Here is a 6,612-nt window from a genome sequence, read left to right on the forward strand (position 1 = left end):
AATAAATAAATAATCCCAGAATCTTAAAATGTTGGCATTCAAAGAGTCATCACAGGCAGAGAGTCAACAAATGCTGGTCCCAGCCCCTGCAGTTCACTGGAGGGAGGTGGGTAGTCCAGGAGACAAGACAGACTCAGGTCCACTGAGTAGTATCCCCAGCACCTGCCAAAGCAATGCCACATGGAAGAGGAGCAGACCCCAGAGAATGGCCAGCCGAGGAGCTATGGGGACTGGAATATTACTTTAATACACATCTATTTGGCTTGCAATTTTTTAAACACATCATTTTAGTGGTTGTAATTATTTATTGCTACCAACCCTTCCTAGATTCACTTCAGGGAACCCATGGAACTGGGTGAGGGGAAAACCACATCTTTGTTTTCACAAACCTCAGAATGAAATTTAGCATTTCCTTCAGTTATAAATTAAGCAACAGACTGTGCTGGTATTATCAGAATGTGTGACTTCATCACTCAGAGCGATTATAAAATATTTTCCTATCATAGTATAGTTGTCACAGGTATCTCAGATCATTTATGCATCACACTGTGAAATTAAAGCAACGATTAGACCTGCTGCTAGATCTTATTAATGTTAATTATGAATCACATGTTACTAAATTGGTCTCCTTTTAAAATATTTGAACATATGTATCTTAATTGGTTTCTTTGAAATCGTGTGTGTGTGTGTGTGTGTGTGTGTGTGTGTGTGTTTAATGCATTTGAACACGTTATTTTTTAAAGGAATCCATAGACACAAAAGGTCAAGAACAGCTGTTCCAGGGCTCAGAGAAGGGCCAGGTGGCCAAAGGCTGGACTATCAGAGAAGAGTTCCCTGCCAATGACAAATTTGTGATGACTCTTTGAATGCCAACATTTTAAGATTCTGGGATTATTTATTTATTTATTTATTTATTATCATCCTTGATCCTGACTATTGAACTCCTCAGTAGGTCTGATACAGAATTTGTCATTGGCAAATGACAAAGGTGTCTTTTTTTCTTTCAGTTTTTATTAAGATATAATTGTCGTATATAATTATCTCCATACTTTATTAAAAGGGACCCCATGGAGCAATTTCAACACAGGCCTTACCTGGGGGAGCAGAGCCAGGCTTCGCCACAGTATAAACCTGGGTTTCTATGGCTCCTCCTATGTCCAGTCCAGCAAATGGGTCCCTTTGGAGAGAATCTGAGAAGGCATTCACACTAAGAGATAAATGACTAGGAACACCTCCATTTCAGGAGGTGTTCAAAGGACTGACCCTCTGTTGATGAAATTTGGTTGGTGTGGCACACGGGGTCAGCCTGCCTCCACACCCCCACACACACCCCCACACACACACCCCGACTTGCCCATACGCATTAGAAAGGTCCCCTTGGATACAAACAGCATAGAAACCAAGTTGCCCAGACTCAGAAAAAGACAACTCAGTGGGATTTCACTGGAACCCAAGGAAGGGTGGAACCGCGAGCTCAGGCCTCTCGGCAAGAGGTGTCTGGGGGGACCTTCTCTTTAGAGCTGCGCTTCTGCACATGTTACGGGGCACCTGGTAAAGAGCACCTTCCTACTCAGCCCATCCGGGGTGACCCCTGAGGTAAGTAGTCCTGAAACCCCGGGTAAACGCTGGTGGTCCTCGGACCACACATTCAGTAGCAAGGGCACCACTCCCATGCCGCCACCACTGTGCCTTCCTGCTGCTGTGTCCTCCATCCCAAACATCAAATCTCTGGGAGAGAGGGAGTGTTGGCCCAACTTGAGTCGGTATCAGGGCCTTGCTCTGAAACTATGGTCCACAGATAGGGCCTTATAGCCTGGGTGTGTCCACCTTCGTGGAAGGGGAGAAATGTTATCAGAACAGTCAAGAGACAGGCACGCATGTGCCCGAGCTAAAGGGAGGAAGCCACTTCAAGAGAAGTCATTGACTACAGCTCTAGCCGCACCGCCGGCCTCTGTTCTGTGCTCTGATCCTTCTACACACTGTGCTCCCACCCAGAGACTTGCTGCCCAGCCCAAGGCTGGGTTTTGATGAGGTTGTTATTGATGGAGTCCTGGGCTCCCCTGACCCAGAGGATGTGAGAATGGGCACTTCCAAAACCCTTCAAAGCCATTGCAGGGACACTTGATTTAGCACCCTTGTCCCTTCAGATATGGGCCCACTACTTCCTTCTCACCCTCCACAGCACCCCTAGAAGTTAGCTATGAACACCAGAGCCTGCCTCATGGATAAGCCGTCACTACTGCCTGCACTTTGGTTCTCTCACTTCCGCGAAAGTCAAGATCTCTCCCTAAGATCTCCCCGATGTGAACACCTGTTGGATCTCTCAGGTTCACCACCTGTAGCCACATACTCCCTCCTCACCCCTTGACTGCTCGGTCCTGTGGGACTCCAGCCATTTAGGCCAGCCTCCCCTACTCCCCGTCCAGCAAGGTACAAGGACCTCCTCAAACCTTCTCCCCCCTCTGGGCAGCAGGGCCTTTTAGCCTTGGCAGGCCTGGCCTGTATGTCCTTGCCCAGCCAGCCAGTGGGAGGGCAATTAGAAATTCATGGACAGAAAATGCCCTGTGCAGTGTTTCCTTTCGATCTGGCAGAGCGAAGCAAATTCTCTGAAAGCCTCTCAAAGAAGACTGACTGTGAGCACAGCCAGTACCTCCCCGGGGGCCCGAACACCAACCAACCGGCCCCTTCCAACACTGTCCCAAGGTTCACTGCCGTGGTGGTATTGAACAGACCTTGTCTTTCAAAACTGGTTTTTTTAATTAAACTTTTAATTATTTTTTATTTAAGTATACAGGATTATATTAGCTACATTAGCTTCACATGACTTGACATTTTTAGACCTTACCATGTGATCGCCCCACTAGTTCTAGTAATCATCTGGCATTTGTCACCCTGCCCTTTAAACATTTTAGTTTGAAATAAAAGGGTCCATACCCTTTCAGTTGTAAGAAGTCACAGGGAGACCCTATGTACCCTAGGCCCAGTTCCCCAAGGGCAGAATCTTCCAAAAACAGTCATACAACATCTCACCCAGGGTATTAACACCGATAGAGTCAAGACAGAGAACGTTTTCATCACACCTCAAGGATCCCTCCTGCTTCCCATCAATAGCCACGCCCACGTTTCTCCTGCTCCCACCCACAAATCTGGTCTCCCACTTCAGGAGCCCTGTATACATGGAGTTACGGTGTGTCACCCTCTGGGACTGGCTTATTCTCTCCTCAGCATAATGCTTGGAGATTCTTCCAGGTCACCGTCCATATTGGCAGTTTGTTCCTTTGGGTTGCTGAATAGTGTCCTGCAGAATGGATAACTAGAGCTTGTTTCACTATTTGCCTGTTGAAGGACATCATGGTTGTTTCCAGTTTGGGGCAGTTACAAATTAAGCTGCTCTAAATATTCATGTGCAGGTTTTGTGCCAATATAAATGCCCAAGAATTCAGTTGCTGACCCCATGGAAGGTGCATGCTTAGTTTTTTATGAAACTGCCTAATTGTTTTCCAGGGTGCCTGTTTTATTTCACAGTCACCATCTTAAGTATAAAAAAACTTACTTTTCTTTGCATTATTTTACCCTCCCCCATTGGCAACATCAATGTCTTAAATATTTCCTGTACCTATATTTAGAATCACATCAGACCGTATTATAATTTTTACTTCAATGATTAAATGTAAGAGAGAAGGAAGGTCTATTGTATTTAACTGTTTTTCTCTTTAAAATTTATTTTCATTATAGTTGAAATATTGCATTAGTTTGAACATTCATATACCTTACGAATAAGTCTAGTTATTCATTCTGTTGTTATTACTGTAGTATTGACTATATTCCCTATGCTGTACATTACATCCCAGGACTATTTTCTAACTGGCAGTTTGTACTTCTTAATTCCCTTCTTTTCCCCCATCTCCTCCCTCCCCCCAAATTCCTTTCCCACTGGCAACCATGAGTTGTTCTCTGTATTTATTAGTTTCTTTCTTTTTTTGTTTGTTTTTGGTTTTTTAGCTTCTACATATAAGTGAAATCACCTGGCATTTGTCTTGCTCTGTCTGACTTATTTCACTTAGCACAATTCTCTCTAGATCAATACAAGTTTTCACAATAACAGAATTTCATTCTTTTTATGGCTGAGTAATATCCCATTATATATTGGAGGGTTTTTTTTTATTGTTCCCTCAGTGTAAGAACTTCCTTTAACTATTATTTTAGGGTAGACCTGCCGGTGAGAAATTCTCTTCATTTTCCTTTGCCTAAGAAAATCTTAACTTCCCCATCATTCCTAAATGATATTTTCTCTAGATACATGATTCTGGATTGAGGATTCCTTTTTTCCCCAGCACTTGGAAGCTGTTGTGCCACCTCTCTCTGGTCTCTATGGTTTCTGATAAACTGAAAAATATAACCAAATAAAATAACCATATTTCTCTTATAGGTATTGTTTCACTCTCACTACCTTCAAATCTTTTGTGTCTATAATTCTCAGATGGTTCACAATGATGAGTCTTGGGGTCGATTTCTTTGGGAATATTCTCTTTGGAGTTTGCTCAGCTTCTTAAACCTGTAGGTCTTTGAATCCCTGTTCAGCTCCTGCCTCCTTTTCCTCCAGTTCTGGGACTCTGATGGCGGGAAGAATATTAGATCTTTCGATCCAGTCTCACATGTCCCAGAGGCTCTGCACATTCATGGGTAGTCCATCTTCTCTGTTGGTCAGATTGTAGCTTGATCTATCTTCCAGTTCACTGATTCTTTCCTCTGCCCCCTCCACTCCACTGAGCCTATCCAGTAATGTTTTAATTTTGGTTATTTTACTGGTTATATTTTTCACTTCTCAAATTTCTATTTGGTTGTTCTTTATATTTTCTATTTCTTTGCTGAGACTTGGTTGTGGTTCTTTCTCTGTTTGATGCATAATCATAATTGTTAAAGTAATTTTTTTTTTTTATCATGGCTGTTTTAAAAACTTTGTCCAACAATTCTAACATCTGTTACCTCAGTGTTGGCATCTTTTTTATCCCTCAGTCTGAGATGTCCTGGTTCTTGGTATGATGATTTTTTTAATTGAAATCTGGACATTTTTGTATTATGTAATGAGACTGGAACTTATTTAAACCTCTGTTTTAACCAGTTTTCTGACATCACTCTGGCAGGGGAAGGGAAGGGTGCCGCCTCATTACTGACAGGTGGAGGGAGATGTCCAGACTCTCCACTGGGCCTCCATTGACACCCAAGGCCAGGAGCTCCTCGTTACTGCTGGGCAGGGGAGGGAGTGTGCACACTGCCCCGCACCCCCTGCCCCGCCTTGGCCTTCTACACTGCAGTGGAAGGTGGGCCCGTTATCCCTGGGCAGTGGTGAAGGTCCTGACCCTCCACTAGCCTCCTCTGAACACCAGGGGGGAAGGGGAGGGAAGCCCAGGTCCAGGTCCCCTGTGTGTTCTCCACTGACCCTGTTGGCAGGAGACAGGGGGCTTGTGAATGCCCAGGGCGTGAGGAGAATGCAAATTCCGGCTCCCTACTTGGCCTCCTCTGGCATCACCTCAAATACAGGAAGGCGGAGGGGCGCCTCGTGACTGCTTGGCAAGGGCAGAAGTCCAGGCTCCCCAGTCAGCCTTTGTTGGCAGGGCAAGATTTCCCTGCAGGGTTTGGCTGGAGTAGAGAAGTTATTGTCTAAAAGTTTTCTGCCTTGTAGGCTAGCCTTTCCTTCATCCTTTGGCTAGAGAAAGATTTTTCTTTCTTTCTTTCTTTTTTTTTTTTAATGTCTGCTCCTTTTGGCATTTCATGGTTGCTGGCTTCCTTAGCTCCAAGTCTGAGAATATATAAGAGAGAGAAAAAAGACAGGAAACTTACCTCCATATTGTTGCTTAGGTCCCAAGCCTCTAGCCAGTCTGACTTCTCTCCACCTTCCAGCCTGCTTATGTTTGTCTTATGCATAATGTCCCATGGTTTTGTTGTGCTTAGAGTCCATCTTGTCAGAAGCAGAAATCCGATAATGATTTAACATCCAAAAAGTTCAGACAAAACATTCATGGCTCCTGCTACTAATTTCCTGATGGATATTTGATTAAATTCTGGTGATAATGAATTCCCTCTTGAAGTCGAATGTGATTTAGCATGTTTTTATTGGGCAAGAATATTTGTGTTCCCCTCAGAAACTTCAGGGGAAGCCTGGCATGTGACTTTATAAAATAAAGCTTTTCTTTTTTCTCAAACAATGGATATTTATTAGATCCATGCCCCTGAGGACTCGTCAATTTCTTTGTCCTTCTCCAGCTCATTGAGGGCGGGACGAGGCTCCTCAGCAAGGCTGAGAACAGGTTAGGTTTGTGTTTAGCACCTACTCTCCCAGGCACTTTCTACAATAGATGCTTTATGTATTTTTCTTCATTTTGTTCATCCTTGTAGCCACTCTGTAGATGTATTATTAAAGCTATTTTTTACATGAGAAACTGAAGTTCATAGAATAGCAGGTCTAGGGTTTCAGCTCAGGCCTGCCGAAGTCCAAAGTTTATAAGGCTGACTCTTTGGGGGTATATTTACCTCCATTTTAGAGATAAGGAAGCTGAGTACAGAGGTGTTTCTAATCATTCTGGAAAACCCTTGATGTGAGCTATGGGAATG

This window comes from Pipistrellus hanaki (genome assembly GCF_964339955.1).
Source record: "Pipistrellus hanaki genome assembly, chromosome: 12".
Classification (NCBI taxonomy): domain Eukaryota; kingdom Metazoa; phylum Chordata; class Mammalia; order Chiroptera; family Vespertilionidae; genus Pipistrellus; species Pipistrellus hanaki.